Raw genomic sequence first — 17,171 nt, 5'->3', positions numbered from 1 at the left:
TCATATACTTATGAATCTCTCTCTCTCTCTCTCTCTCTCTCTCTCTCTCTCTCTCTATATATATATATATATATATATATATATATATATATATATGTGTGTGTGTGTGTGTGTGTGTGTGTGTGTCAATCCAGCACAATGTATTGAAATGTATTCTAATAAAGATCACCACTTTGAAGCCAGGTGCACAAGATAACATTATTGCTATCTCAGTTCAAAAAATCTTTGGCAGATTTATTGCTTTTTTGTCTCTGACTCTCCACATATTACTTTTATGCTGTTGCTCCTTTAATTGGTACTTTTGCTTCTCCAAACAAGCTCGAAGAAGCGAAGAAGCGGGTGAGGAAATGAAGTGTACTTGGCTGCTATTTTTATGAAGATGACCGACTGAATGCCTGTTCAGGCACTCTGTTGATAAGTAGTCACATCAACAGAATTAAGCAAATTACATAAGCTGTTTGCTCTCAAATGTCAAACTCCTGTTCAAAATATTTTAATTTTTTAAGCTTTTCTTATCTACTTCAAATAAAAATATAAAAGTCACAGCTATCAGTTTGTTCATTTCTAGATTTAGCTTGCATGGAATAAAGTACAGTTCAACTGGTCAGACCTTAGATTAGGCAAAGGACAAAGCTATGAATTAAAAGGTCTTTCCCTAAGAGGGCATCAAAAGGAGTGCCATCAGTGTTTTTGACAGTAACATGGCTCTTTAGGTTGCCTAATGATGAGTGCAACAACAGTTTTTAGCTATTAGACTGTAACTTGAAGAATCCCCAGATCTTTTCATGCACGTATTCTAAGATTTTTGCTACAAATGATATAGTTTATCTAGAAATTAGTTATTTCCAGCCACCTGCCTTTCATATCTCGGCTGCATAGTAAAAAAAAATACCCAACCACTTTTACATTCAGTGTGAAAAAAAGTCATGTTAACCAAGCTCCATCTGTCTTACCAATTCTCTAAACTGTGCCTATAAGGCACTAAAAGGAAATCAAAACACGGAGTACTAGAAACTTGGGACCCAGAATTAATCTGCTTTTTACAGAAAAAGTATGTTCAGATAAAACTAACTTATTCACGCTATCCCATTTCTACAGCAAGGAAATTCAAGGTTATAGCTGAAACTGCATCCTTAAAGATTTGCTGATGCCCTGTGGAAAAAGCATGAAAATCTTCTGAGTCAGAGAAGATTCTGCTTAATTATTCTGCACATCCTCCTTTTGTGTCTCCTTGTTTTTGTTCACTGAAGGTATTCCTGAGAGAAGTCAGTCTGAGCCCACAAGGTTCTGTGAAAGGGTCTCATTGTTTGCTCTGTGTGACACCTCAGACAGGAAGCAGGATGTATTAGCAAGCAACCTGCTGTACACAGAGCATCCTTTTACCTCTTTTATACCACCAACAAGGATAAGTTGATTTATGGATAAATGGGAAACCTGCTCATTCCCCAAGATTCATTTCCCCAGTCTGACAGTGCAATCATCTTTCACTCCACGGCTATAAACTTGTGAGTCATGATGAATACTGATGGAATGGAGGCAGAGATTTGCAAATCACCTCTTGCCTGGTGTTTCACTCCCCTCTTCCCCAGTGTGAGAGGAAGCTGGAAGCTGCAGTGAATGATCATTGAAATCTGGCCTCTCAGCTAAGCTGGCCAGAGTAATCATCACAGTGAGTCAGTCATTCAAGAGCCATCGCTGGCAGATATCATTAGCCAGACAGTCATTACTTCTGTGGCTTCCATAAGGGGCAAGAACATAATGTGCTCATATGACCTCAGAGACATCCAAGGGGTTCTTTCTCCAGGATAAGGAGATGCTATTCCATACCTGGTCATCAAATCAAACCCCTAAACTGGAGTTCTGAGAGGAATTCTGACTTCCACCACCATGCCCACATACAAAATTTGGTGGTGTGGCTGGACCCAAAGTGAGAATTATTTTCTAGTTTCAAAAACACATTACAAGAATACTGAAGCCACAGAATAAGAATTTGAACTCAAGCCAGGGTGATTTTTCCTCATCTTCAAGCCGTTAAATGTAAACTAGCACTTTTCTTTGGATCTGGATACTGTCTTCTCTGCCCATTACTATCATTAGTTAAGGGAGAAATTTCTTGCCACTGTTAGAATAATTTTTTTTTCTCAGCCTCCATGCTTTGTAACAATTTTTGAGTTTCACATCTCTTCCACACCAATTCACCCTTTGTTTTGGAGAGGACATTTTTGCCAGGGCACACTAAAAATTTTGGTCATTTTATAGAAAAACAGATGTATGTGTTACAATTTACCTAACCACTGGGAATTAATTTGCTGTTTAAGTGACACTGTTCTAATTATATATCAGCACATTAATGTAGCTACAGGCTGTAATAATTTTCCTTTGAATGAACAGTACATGCTTCCAGCAAAGTCCTCGAGAGCTGTTTTGGAAGTCAAGAAAGCAATAATAAATTTTCTTATGCTGCTACTTCAATATAAAGCAAAGAACTGGCTAACTTTATTTTTAAGTAGATCAATCTCTATTTATTAGCAGTAAACCAATTTTGACAAACTCTGCCCTTTCATGAACACAAACCCTTGTGGTACTCAATAGGTGTACGTGACCTCAGGCAGAATTTGGCCCTCAGTGATCTTAGGTGCTCCATTAGCTTCATCTTTTTCTGATTTGCATCCACAGGGAGTTTTCCCTCATTCCAGATGCCAAAGTCTATAAGCATGCAGCTTGGGACAAGGCCTCTGTGGGTCATGCAGCAGTTCTGTGTTAACATGGTCATACAGAAGCATTTATCAGTGATGACTGTTAAACTTTAACTAGCATAATTTGAGAGAGCAAAAGAAAGGAATTTACTTTTAAATGTGGAAAGCTTTATATGATATTTTCTGAATTAAAGACCACAATTTAAAATAATCCTGTAAATTGAAAATCTATATCTGATGTGGCTGAAGAGGGACTTCTAAACCTAACTGTCTTAAATATAGATTTTAAATCAATATGAGTAGTTTTGGAGCATTACTGTTCAAGGATTTTGTGCCACTGCAGTTAAAGTATTATTAATTCATGCTCTTATCTTTTTCATTTCATAAAGTGTACGAGGGTTTTTTTTCCTGCAAGTCTATTAATGTAGGAACTATAATCCATCTTTTTCTATTTCGCCTTGGTATTGTCTCCCCAGATCAAAGTTAGATTATAACACAGAGTGAATTTCATAAATTACTTTGAATTATTTTAGAGAAAAAGAAGGAAAGGGGAAAAAAAAAAAAAGCAGGTTAAAGTCAGAAACACATCACATATCACACAATTTACCAAGAAGCAGTCAAGGCTGCTTGAGATAATCTGCTAAAACTCAGCCATAAAAAGTTTGTTTAATTTCTAAAGATGGCAGATGTCATAAAAAAAATTGGCTGATGCAAAAATAAAGCCTCCAGAGTCTAGCAGTTCTGTTTGGATGTCAATAAAAGATAATGTAACCTGTCAAATTTGCAAGCATGTTTTATCCAACGATCATATTCTACCTTCACCATTCAAGCATTACCTTCCAAGAAACATCCACATCTGCCTGATTATCCTAAAATAATTCTGATGAAGAGAGCAGGCTGCAAATTAAAGGTGTCTTCCTCTGACTAGTTTTCTATATCTCCCCCTTCCCCAGTTTTTAATCCTTCATTTTTTACAGTTCAGCTAATTTTTTCTTGAAAGGTTAAGGAGTTAGCAATTATTTCAAAGGCTCTTGCAGATTTAGGCTAAGTGTCTCATCTGGCCTTTATTTTAAGGAGCTTCCCTTCATTCTTCATACTAAATGTCTCTCAGTAAGCACTAAGATTATTCCAGAGTTGTGTAACTTGGAGCTATTGTACCTGTTCTTAGCAGAGCATACAAACCATGGTATGGAGATGGTCTGTTGTGCTTCATGCTCCCTTGAGCTGGGGTTGCACCACCAGGCAAAATTCTAAAGGCTTGTTCTTGTTTTATGCTGATTTAGACATATTATCTCTTGAGAAATAATTTTTGTACCCCTATATCCACTATTAATTCTCCAAATGTTTTAATTTGTCTTCTATTAGCCAGCCTTCACTTTCTTTTACTGTCAGTTCATACATTGTGACATTGTAAAGTTTCAGAAATTGCTTAACTTTTTCTACTATATATGTTCAGTCCTGGAAGGAGACCCAAAAAAGGGCACAATCTCAACAAATTGAACATTTATTTTGAGGCTTCTGCTGCCAGTCCTCATCACTGAACTGTGAAAGTTCATATCATATCCCCATGATATCTCCTCATGTTGTTATGCTTGATAGATTCAATCATCCTGGCTACTGTATTTCTGGAGAATCTGTCCAAGTTCTGCATCAATCTCCAAAGAAAGCCTGAAAGTCTAAAGCTCCATTGCTTGTTTTCCAGCTGCACAGCAAGCATGTATAAAATGTATGAATCAATTAAGAGCACATCTATTTCAGGAGTTCAGATGGATGGAGCACTGGGTCAAGGTGAAAATGGTTCACCTTGAATCATGTGCCATGATTCTCTGGCATCAGTTTTTCCCAAATCAAGGAAGAGAGAGTGAAGCTGGCCCAGCATTTCCACTCAGCACAGAAGAAAACCCACTTTCACCACAGGACTGGCATCAGTTTGGGAGGAAGCTCTGTCTTGTCAGGCAGTGCTGTACTCCCACACCATGCACAGCCATGCTCTCCTTGCTGGATATCCACTGGGGCATGCCAGCACACCCTGTAGTAGAGATGTTGTGGCTTGCACAGTTCAGCCCCTTTGCCTCCCTGTCCCTGTAGGGTAAGGATGTACAAGGGACTGTCAAGGTCATTATGACCGGCCATAAGTTTTTTTTTTCTACTTCTTATTCAGCTGTGTTTTGAGCTGTTCTTTTCCCATAGAAATTAGCTTATGTAACAGCATTTGTGTCCTGCTTGTAAGCACTTAACATCATCTTTTCACTGCTTTTGAGGCACCAATTTACAAAGCAGAGTCAGGCAGTTATTAAAACTGACCTAATTAATTAAATAAAATAGAACTAAAGGAAGGCATGTGGACTGATGTAAAAGTTTCATCTAGTGGTACCCTTCACAGATACAATGACCCTCAGGCCAGTGTCTCCATGGGCTGGAGACAGTGCCACTGAATGTTGCTTCGTGGAGAACTGAGCAGCTATTGACTGAATTTTACATCTGGGAACCCTGCCACTCCCTGGCTTATCTACAGTTATATGGAAAGTGTGGGCCAGAATTAACAGTGAAAACCAGATTTTAAAGGTGGAACTGAACAGGCATCTGCTGATGTATGTAAAAATCCTTGGCAGGTTTAGAGCCGGTGTCCAGAGGGCAGCAGAAAATAGGGTTGGACACAGCGTGACTGGTGTGTCACACTGACACAGAAACGAGCCTCCCAGACACCATCAGGCACACATAGCACTTGCCACGTAGCTCCTCCCTGCTCCTTCAACTTTGCAGAAACTGATTTCCATATTTACGGTTAAGCCACCATCGGTGTTGTCTGAGATATGCAACTGAAACATGGTGGAGAATGGAGCTGATGATGGATTTAGAGATGATCTAAGTTTGTCAGTCTGTAGGTAGTTTTGTCCACTGCTACTTCCTTCCAGTACTAAGAGCTGACTATTGCTTCCAGAATTAAACACTCTATATGAAGAAATTTTTCCCACAGCACAACTGACAGAAATTTGAAATGAAATAATAATAATGTGCAGTCCACTTGCTGTCTAATGTATGTGTGGGACTGAATAGTACTTTGCAATACATTCCCTTCTTACTGAATTACTCTATTGAATTAAAGCACTTAGCTGTCACTTAGTTGTCACTACATCATTGAACTTTGATAGCTGGATGCATTCCAAAAAGCTGGGACTGCAGTTGCTTTTCTTGCAGAAATTCACAAATAAGGGAAAAAAAAGAAGATTTATTTAAAAAAAAAAAAAAATCCATTTTCAAAGCTCGACGTCATTCACCAGTCTGGAAAGTACAATTTGGATGTGAAGCATGTATCAGGTGGAAACACCCCACCCAGGGGAGGGTCTGCTGTGGATGTGTTACCAGACTCTTCCTGTGCAGTAGTACAGCAATAGCTCTGGCAGAAGCTCTGTGTTTAGCTATGCACCAATCCATACATACAAGAACAACACCCCCACTGGTAATTTCTACAAAACCATGTGGATACCTGCTACTGAATTCAGTGCAACAACCCCTCACACCCTTAGTTCATGTCCCTCTGTCTTCCATTAGTACCAATTATGCTGAATTGTGTGGGAACACACTAAACTATGGATTATAAAATTTTTTACTAAATTATTGCTGTCTACAAACATTGCACCTAGAATCCTACCTCCAGGACACTTAGCACCAGCTTAGCTGCTGCTTAGGCAACTTAGGCTGAGGCTGTGATGGTACTGAGCCACGCACTTGGGCACAGCCATTTACAACAGCATCTACACTACAGTATTTGCTTTTGATGGGTCCCACTGTACCACTCTGGTGAAGGAGCAAAGTCAGTAAGAAACTGCACTCACCAAGTCTGGTGCCTGTCTGCACAGCACAGACTTCCTGCTCTTGGTGCATTTGCCTGGTAGTGAAGGAGGTAGGCAGACAGACAGCCTGATGAAACCGGCTACCAGGGAATCATCCTGCTGTGTTCTCTGTGTCTTTGATTACTCTTTAATTCAGGGAAAATTTTGTGCAAAGTTCTTCTGACTCTGAACAAGCATATGTATGTCCATTCCAGTTCTTACAAACAGGAAAGACTACAAAATATTATGTTACCATCCTGTCCACAAATACCCTTCTGCTACCCAGCCTCCACAGAGAACAAATGCTTTCACTTACGGAAGGAATAACACACAAGGCATTTTTTGAAGTTCAGACTATTGAAGTACAGTTTTTGAGCATTTCATGTACTTCAATGACTATTCTTGCAGATAAGTGGAAAAGAAAAAGGACAGATGCCCAAAAATAGTAAGTAACTAGTCTGAGGTCATACACACTGTGCCTACAATGTCTGTCAAGGGTAGGATCAAAGCTCAAATATTCTCAAAGACAACATGTCTCCTGTACAGGGGTGAGCCTGAAAGCATGTTAGCTGTTATAGCTGAGGAGCACCCTCCAGAGCATGTGCCCTCGCAAGACCAGCACATCAGTGCACGTGTGTCACAGCCTGCTCACACACATCCTCCACTGCCTGCCTCCAAGGCAGCCGCTGCAAGGACGTGACCAAGGAGGCAAAGCCCATCACCCTTGCACCTACTCTGGACACAACCTCTTCAAAGGGTTCTACATGTGTCCAAGACACTGGACTGGAATATGATTCAGGGGCAAAGTGCCTTAGGAAAACTGCAAATTTTGGGCAACTTCGGGTGCATCACGTTCAACACTGGAAATGAAATTAAGAGATAACAGAACAGAAGGTTCCCACAGATAGCTGTTGGGGTGAAAATGGGAAGAGGGAAACAGAAAACAAAAGAATCAAGCATTTATACATTTATTACAGGAATCATTGGGTAGTATAACCTTTGGTTACTCCAGATGCCAATAGCCCTTCTGCAAAGTTGCTCATGAAAAGCAGCATACAAAAAGTACTTTGTCAGATTTTGTATTTAATTAAAATGGCTTAGATTGATCAGTAAAATGCCTTTACACAGAATGCATGTGCCATCTGGGTAAAGTGTCTCTGAGTAAATCTAGATTAGAGTTTGTGGTCTGATTTTAATTCAAGTGAATCATCTGTAAATTAATTTAAATTCAGTAAATGGTGAGAGCGTGCTAAGGATACTTGGTCCAGTGTGAGTTGAGCTTCAGAAAAGATGCTGACAAATGATAGCAAATACAGTTGAGTTGAATGCCAAGGGACAGCAGGGAATTTTTTGTGGGACACAATTTAAACTTTCTAAAGTCAGTCAGGTGAGAGGAGAGAGCTGGAGAAGATATAAAGGCATGCACATATGATAGACAGCGAGTCACTGGTAGTTTACAGTGAGTTGTTTGCAGCAGCTGACTCTCTGCGTGTGGGAAGCAGCACGAGAGGACCAGTGCAGGTTGTGGTATGTATGGTACAGGAGGGGAGTGTGGGGCTGAGAGCTGATCCTTGTGGTGGAGCTGGTGGTGACCTACACTGGCTTTGTTTTTGCCAGCAATCCAGTGCTAAAATCCACTGAGCACCAGTGTCCTGCCAGCTTCAGCAAAAGAATATGTGCTTAAATTATCTGTGAGGATTTGTGTATCAAGTGGTATTATTGCTGTCATCTGTCAATCCACCCAGAGCATTCTTCATCTTCAGCTTTGGAAATGTTGATTAACAAAGGTGGGAGAAGGTGGAGGTCTGGGAAGTTTGTAAAAGAATATATTTATATATAAAAGAAAAACAAAAAGGATTATTAGTATTCACCAAATTAATTTTCTGAGATTCTTAAGAAGTTTATTTCTCCTTAAGAGGACACAGACAGGTAGAATTATCCCCTGATGATGTTTTAGTATTCAGACAGACAGATTAACTTTGTAGTCCTGCATAAAAGAATGCAGGTAAAGGAAAAATTAACTATTGAATAAAAACCTTCTCCATCATTCAAATGTTCAAAAATTTTTCCTCTGGTAAACACTGTTTTTGTACCTCAACTCTAGGTTAAAAAAAAAAGAAAAGCAATCTCTATCACTCCAAATTATGCTCATTTACAAAACATATACAGAGAACATGCTCTACAACAAATTCCTGTGTCTTGTTATAGGAAAGGAGGCATCAAAATCCATAGTAACAGCATTTATAAGAGAAAGATCAATATGGCATCTGGTATTTCAAAGGCAGAAAATGATTCTATTACATTTCTACTGGTAGAAAATGCACTAACAAAATATCTAAAACCCATGGTGGGTTTTAGCCTCTCACACTGTGCCACTGGATAAATCATAGGGAAACCATCAAAATCCTTTATAAAAGATGCAGTAGGACCTGCTTTACCTGCTTCAGATTGAAACAACAGCTCTCCAAGAGAGTATTGTGGCTCGAGACATCACTGACATCCTCCAGTGGGCATCTTATCAGAGTATCTATATTGATGTGGGGGTAAAGCTTAAGATTTTGGGGGGTTTTGCCTTAGGTACTGTTCTAATATTGTCTCTGTGTGTGTGTGTGTGTGTGTGTAATTAATTCAGTTGTGCTGCTGGAAAAACAATAGTAACAAAGCGTGAAATACTCTGATTTTGATTCCCATTTTAGATATATAAAAGCAAAACCTAAGAAAGACTACAAGGGGATAGACCAAAGGTCTGTCCACTCCAGCAGAGTATCCTGTTTTTACAGAATTGACATTAAGAGGTGTCTGAGCACGGTTTTTGCTCCTGGGACTGTTAACAATCTCTTGTTCTGGTGTTTCAATTAAAAAAAACCCCACAGAATATGGCCATAAGTGGATGGTAATGGAATCATAAGAACAGGACAACCATATGTTAAAACTTGCTAACAATCTCTCTGCCTTTATGATTTTAGCTCAGGACCTTATTTCTCTGAATGTGGGCTTCAGGTATTTTGCAATGCTCAGTGGATTTATTTTCATGAGCTTCAGTCATCCCTTGTAAATTTTTAGAATCTACCATGTCCTTTGGTGAGGACTTTCACAAGTGATCCACCTGTCATGGGCAGAAGGGAATGAGACAGCCCCAGCCTGTGGGAAATGTCAGCCCACTGGCTGTCAGTGTTGTCATCTACTCTGATGGGGACTCACAATGGATCTACGGAGCAAAATAGTTCTGAAGAGTGATGATGATGTAGATGTTGATGGATATGCACAAAGGGGAGTTCCTCAGCATGAGAGACATGAGAGGAGAAAGCATGAAAGAAGCTGCTTAGGTGGCATTGGCATGTAGGAAGGACCAACCTAATGGGATTCCTGGAGGGAGATGGTACTCATGGCAGCCTCAGACTTTGCCAGAATGGGGGTTCTGTGAATATAGTACTGAAGAAGAGCTCAGAAGGGCAATACAGAGTCACACTCTCTTTAAAATACAAGACAAAACAGATACCACGAGGCCAGGAAGAAATCTAGAAAGTTGTATCTTTGTTCCTTAACCTTTATATAAATGATCAATCAGACAGTTCCTTCATTCTTCATGTAGAATGACTGTATTCAGAGAGGAGGTTAGACTAAAGCACCAGCTCCCCTCTTCCCCTTGGAACCTGTGTGAAGGCCCATTTTGCTGTAATCACTGACCCTTTTTTCAGTCAAATACAAATATAACTCTTCACGAGACCTGTAAATAGCTTCAGCTTAGAGTAACACTCAGTGCTGAAGACAGTGACAATTAAATCATGCTAAAGACTGAATTTTAGATGCATCTGAGACAAAAGCATAGCAACTGGTACAGGGCCTTAGGAATTTGTACATTGGTAGTAATTAATACCAATCATTAACCTGGGAGCTGCAGGCCTGGTGGTGTCTGAAGGCTTCCAGTGGTTGCTAATAAATCCAGGCTTTTATAAAAGGAACAGAGCAGTTATGGATAAAAGCAGTAGGATGGATGTGACAACCAGCAATTTTAATTTATCACCTTGTAGCTTTATTTTTGAAAGCTTTTACTTCCCACTGATTGCAGGCTTCCAATTTTGTGTTGTCATGTAATAAATTACAAAAATTATCCTCTTTTTTTTTTGACATAGTTCTTCATAGACGAAGTGTAGAAAAAGCTTCTTTTTTTAACAAAATGAATTAAGTATTGCTGCCATGGTGATTGTAAGAAGAAATCAGCACCAAAAAGTAGCATAGAAATCTAGATACAAATTTAAAATTCTCAGAAGCAGTTTAGTTTAGTCTTTTCTAACAGGAAGATTTTGCTGTGTGTATGAGGGGGATGGGGATCATTTTGAAATGCAGATATTTAACCATTTTTCTGAAAGCAGAGGACTGTCTAACTTAATGATATGTCTGAAGGAGATCTGAAGGATACTGTACGTAGCAGGGAAATGAACATACTCCTCTCCTTAGGAGTGTGAAGCTCAAGAAGGCATCATCACCCCTGAGGTGGCTGTAAGGGTGGCACCACTGTGCTGATCACTTAAAAGCTGTCCTGTTTGATCAGGAACTGCCCTATTTAGCACTAGGGTTAGTCTTTAACATTTATTAACATTCACTGCCACATTTACTGCTTACTGAATTAAAACTCTAAATATACATTCTAGACCAAAAGGTCTACTTGTCTCCTTTGCTGACAGTGCGTATGCTTTGATTGTAACCATCGCAAAATGTTAGTAATGGATGCAAAGAGAAATTGTAAAGCTAGTAAATTTGTTTTCAATATTTAAGTAATTATCTCCTATGCATTACCCACAAGAAGAGGACAAAGGTGTTCTGGGTTAATTAGAAACAAGAGCACAAGGAAATAAAAAAAAGCTTTACTCAAACCTGCAATTTTTCTAGACCAGATGTAAACCCAAAAATAGGCTGTAAGCACCTGACTAAAAGGTAAAGTCTTTGCATCAGAAATGGGTACTAAAATCAAAGATGTAAAAGTTTTGCCATTAATGTCCCCCGATGGCTGGCTGGCTGAAGGAGTCCAGGACTGACAGCTGACCAGATCTCTTCCAGGGACACAGAGCTGGTCAATTCCAACTGCTCTGTTCCCTAGCAGGTGTGGCATTTGAGATAGGTCACATTTTACAGTCAGTGACATGAAACCATTTCATAGTGATCCATGTGCTATAAGTTATAATATATTACTCAGAATATTTTAATCACCTAAAGTTCCGGGACCTCAAAGCACGTATTAATTAATGCCTTTTTTAATTAGCTCTGCCTCAGAGAGAGGAAGAAGACAAAACTGTGCAGCCTTATTAGCACTACACTCCAGATCTGTAATTAAATCCAGAACACAAAATATATAATAAGCATAGGGACTTAAAGCAGTGGAATATTGGTCATCACCACAGCAGCCTCCCACTGTTATATTTTTTTTCCTTAACATTGTACTTTTTTCTTCCAGTTGCCACAAGGGAAAAGGCAAAAGAGTTCTGCTCCTCATGGGCCAAACTCAGCTCTGTTCTTGCAGTAATATCATTTTTCTGGAATTATTCTATATTCCATTGTACTCAGAATAATAAACTATTATTATGAGGAAAAATCTTTTTGGCTATCAGCCACTGCGTATCTGTCTGCAGGCACAGAAACCTCTGCTTTGCAGCCTTCAAGCACTTTGCCTCTTTCACTGTCCAAGAATTGCTGAAGATGCTTTATTTTAAATTTCACAGCTGCTGGATTCTGAAAGGAAAAAAAATAGGTTCTTCTTATTTTCTGTCTCTTCACAATAAATTAACTGTGGGCTGAATGGGCAAGTCAGTGTTCAAAGGTCATCCAGCCAATCAGTGGAAAAGCATCAATACAACACCCAGCAGTATCAATCTCTAGCCTTGCCAAATGACCAAGCTAGGAAATTCCAGTTATTCAAGCATCTTCTTGTGTGCATTAAAGACACTAAAGACAAACAAAACTCCAATAAACTGACACTCTAAATCCCTCAAAGTCAGTAATGGTATTCTTATTGACTCCAAGTCTTTTAGGATAAGGCCTTCAGAGCCTAATTATAATACTGGGAAAAAAAATTATCTCGTTCTGTACTGGTACTATCATATAGCATTAGTTTTCAACTTTGTTTTGCTTGCAGCTCCTTAAAATTTACCCAATAGGCTTGATTTTCTTAGCAAAGTTCTATAGACACCCTAAGAGTGGTTTTCACACTCTCAGATAGGTATGGGTCATGCATTGGAAATATCTGCTAAGGGGAAGCAAATGACATTCATGTAAAAAATCCCAAATCTCACCAGCAACTAAATACAGGAAAGTTTTGTTTTCTTTTCTTAATTAGTAGTAACTAACAATATTTTTTTTTACTTTAAATTGCAATAAATCCCCTCAATTTCACTCCTCCTGCTCCATTCCATGGAATTTCTCCAAAGAAATAATGAAATTGAATAGTTATGCTTGCATAAATTGCTATTACTTTATCAATGCCTGAGCCAACAAAAGAATTTTTCATGCCCCTGCACAAAGGAGAAGGAACTGAACAGCTTTCAAGATATGTGCTATATTTCAATGTGTCCTGGTGACATGAAGAAGTATACTCTGAAAGGAGCAGAGATGGAAGAATGGGTGGAGAGGGAAATTTTTACACTCATGCTTCTTTGTAATGAATTCACCAATATTAGAGCAAATAATGCTGCCTTGCTCCAGGAACAATTCTTGGCCAATAAATTTTGCATTCTATTCTATAACACCATTTTAGTAATTTCTAAAATGCAAACCAATGTTAATGTATCAGTATCTTTTACACTTAAATGTAAGATTTTACTTTATTATTTCCTTATTTGAATTTGTTCTTATTTTGATTTACTCTATTCTAATTTATTTTGCAATTTTAACCAATTTTGGGATATATTTATTGTTTTATGAATTCTGATGGTTCTGTTAACTGAATACATCAGCATATTTAGTGGATTGTAGCAGGTTTCCATCTACTCTTCAGCATCAAACTGTAGAGACATTAATGTATGCCAAAATTAGACCAAAGCAGCAAGTGAGTTTAGACTGGTTTAACTTCCCCAAAGTTTTAGAGGAGATCATTAATGTTGCTCTGCACAGCATCTATAGTCTTATAATGAAGACATGATACGATATTGCTTTGATTACTTTCTTGCCAAGCTCTCAACACCTTGCAAGTAATTGACTTTTCATGTCCTGTTATGCTTACAGTTACCAGGTTTTCCATCACAATTCTTAACTTTGACTCCTTCTGTAAAGGGTCCTGAAGTCCTTATATTTTAAAGGTTTATTAGAAGGACCAAGAAGAAAGGAGGAAACAAAAGGCCAGGGTGTCACTACCCTGATTGATACCTATGAATAATGCTTTGCTCCATAAATAATGCATTGAACTCACAACATATGGTACAGGTGTTAGTTCTTAATATATTATAATATATTCATAATATATTCATGAATATTTGGGGACTGGGAGAAGACTTGCTTTTCATTTGAAGTTGAAAATAACAAAAGTCAACCAAAATTTTATGAAAACTGTTTACAGTGAAAAAATACACAGTAACATTAGTGCTTCAGTAGCTGAACTCCAGCCTCAGGACTCAGCTTGAGACAAAATCTCATCTCAGAATGCCTTGAATTTGAACAGATGCAAAACTTAACAGGTTCATGGAGACATCTTTAAATAGAGCATAACAGAATGTTCAGTTTACTGGGGGCAAATTTTACAGACAAATTTCATTGAAAATGTCCTTCATTTTTTTTTTGTCCAGCTTCTGCTTTCTTGTTAATACACATCCACCTAACAAAGATTTAAAAGAGAAAATCAAAGAGAAAACAAAACTAAACAAACTGGTTCAATTCCCTCTGCAGAGCATTTGCAGAAAGATATCAGACTAGATACTTTTCAGTTAGAGAAGACCAGGGGAATGGACACAAAGACTGACTTTCCACAGAAAGCTGACAGTGGTTTTGGAAATTCAGAAAAAAAAGTAATTATTTTTCCTCTCTACCCCCAGCTTCTTTCTTCTTTTTGTTCCTCAAGGAATTAATTTTTTTTAACCATGAACCCAAGTGCATTAGGGTAACTTAACTTCAATAAACTGTGCAACAGTTATTTATTTTAGAATTACAGTTGTAAAAATTGGTTAATTTACTATTAAATATTTCATCAATAAATTTACTTCCTGAATGTGTGCCTGCTAAAATGCAAAATGCTGGACCCAGTTTTTTAGCTATCTACATTCAGGTGTTAGAGCCAGAAGTGGAAAGCAAACAGAACATGGCAGATGGGTATTCTGGTGCTGCAAAGAAGTCTCTGGAGCTGTAAAAGGTAATTCAGTCCAGCTTCTGTAAACTACACTTCAGGCAAGATGACTAATAGTAATAATCACAAAATCAGCAATATAAAAGAAAATATAACTTCCTGCAATAAAATGAGAAAGGCATTCAAAGATAGAGACAAACTGGGAGTTTGACTTTGCAACACCTTGTGGTAATGAGCAGCGATCAAGATTACAAAGAAGAGATTTGTGCCTGAAAGTTGGCCTGCTTCTTTCAAGCATAACAGTTGATCTAATAAAAGGTAGTATCTCCTCTAAAACCTTGCCTCTCTTAGATTTTTGATCAATCCTTATTAGAAAAAAATAGCGCTATTTCATTTTTCATTAGAGATTTTAAAGAGCTTTACAAAGAGGTTTACAGGTATCTCTGGGATTCTTGATGCATGAAGTACAGTGTTGACTACATCCTCAGAGACATCCTTGGTGCTTTGACACTCCCTATCCCGACTTGGGCACTGATGTGCCATTAGATGGGGACAGCCAGGTGCCTCAGCACGGAACATCTGGAAGGCTGATCTGATGAAGCTGGTTGAGTGATGCTGCTGGAGATGGAGGTGCCCTTCTTTCCCCCCCACCCTCCCCACCACAGTGCTATCCTGAGCTGGGACTTGCACAACTCACCATTATGTACTGTCTCCTGAAAACTGATGCTTGACCTATCCTTTACTCACAAAACATAGACAACATCCTCTCCAAACATCATGGAGCTCTCACTTGGAATATCAAGTTCCAGTTTCAAGCACTTTTAATACCTGAAAATGTTTAGCCCCTTCTCCTCTATCTCTTGGTACAGTTCATTCATTCTCCTCCTGCCACCCTCCAGTCCAATGAACTCATTGAAATTGGAACAGCTTGAAACAAGGGAAGGACAATCTTGACTCCCTGTCCCATCACCCTTTCTCAAAACTCACTCTGAGCTTGTTGTTTAAGGTGCTTCCCCAGAGAGGCAGAAAATGCAAATTCATATTTACTTAGGCAGAGGTGGGACTTGAAGTGGGAAGAAGTGGGACCTCCCAACTGCTGGATGAATGCCTCTAGGCCAGGACAGAGTGTGCCAACATCATAACATTGAGTCTTGCATGCATTTCTAAGTTTGAAATCCTTACAGGTCTGAGGTACAAGACATGCTGAAGTGCTCAGCAGTCTCCAGGTTGGAGACACACTGGGCATGTTGAGGAGCAGGATATAAGACACATCCGGAACATCTTAACATTAGATGTTTTAGACTATACCTGATATCCAGAGACAAGTGATTCTGCCCATATGTGATTCCAAGGCCTCTATATTTTCTAATCTTGGGACTAAATACCTTCACACTTCAGGAATGCCCAAGCACCACCACCTTCCAAATCTAGAACACAGAGCAGTAGCCTATGAACAGAGGAGATATCTATGGTACAATAATTCCAGCTTTTTTAATTAATAGCTGACCTGCTCAATAAGAGCTTGGACACTGTAGAAAGAGAAACCTGATGATGGCATTAAGGTGAGCTAGGACCAAGAAAATGCAGACAAAGCTCTACATACTTGGGGTCAAACTTTCCAAGCAGTCTCATTTGAATAAGACAGTCTCCTGACTTCATTTGAATCCATTCCCATTGAAACTGCAAGCACAAAACCTGTGAAGACCATGAATTACACTCTGGACTTCGCACAGATTTCTCTATGTAAGTAATCTTACATTCATACAAAAGCAGGGTTTTAATATCCTTTGCCAGACAGCTACTGAAATTTCATGGGTGTATGAGACGGACACATTTCATGACCCTTTAACTAATTATTGTGCCATTACTACCCTTGGTGCTTTCTGCATTTGCTGACCTTAGACTAAACTTACATACCTCTCTTCACATGACTTAAGACTGAGTACAATTTTCCTCTCATACCCATTTTCATTTAACTCTGATCTGTCCCTTTTATGAAATTCTGAGTTGGTTTTCATAGAAATCTTATCTGAAATCAAAGTTCTGTTTCTATGTAAGGCTTTGGGATATGGCCTTATCTCATGCCATTATTAAAAACAGAAAGCTCTTTTCTTCAGGTATATTTTTGACCTCTGTTCTTCTGTATTTGGAACAAAACCTACAGCCTCATGACCAAGAATAGAAGCAGCATCATTCAGTTCCCAATTCTATACCTTAACCACTAGATGATGCTTCCTGTGAGTATATAAAATTTCATTTAAATGCAAAATCTCATTATGTTTGCTTACACTAACGATGTGTTAATATTATTTTTTATATCCTGACTTTCCTTGACTTCCCTAGTCCTCCAGGGCTTAGCAGATTTTCAAAGTCCAT

At 38.7% G+C, this 17,171-nt stretch overlaps 1 long non-coding RNA gene across 6 annotated transcripts in view; it reads right to left on the bottom strand.

Moving 5' to 3' along the window:
• Window positions 1–17,171, bottom strand: part of LOC110469733 (uncharacterized) — a 96,272-nt gene that overhangs the window by 53,782 nt on the left and 25,319 nt on the right. The window lies entirely within an intron of this gene.

Source organism: Lonchura striata, chromosome 2 (genome assembly GCF_050655825.1).
Source record: "Lonchura striata isolate lonStrDom1 chromosome 2, ASM5065582v1, whole genome shotgun sequence".
Taxonomy (NCBI): Eukaryota; Metazoa; Chordata; class Aves; order Passeriformes; family Estrildidae; genus Lonchura; species Lonchura striata.
Note: the sequence above shows the minus strand (reverse complement) of the source record. Positions and strands in the feature narration are given on the sequence as shown.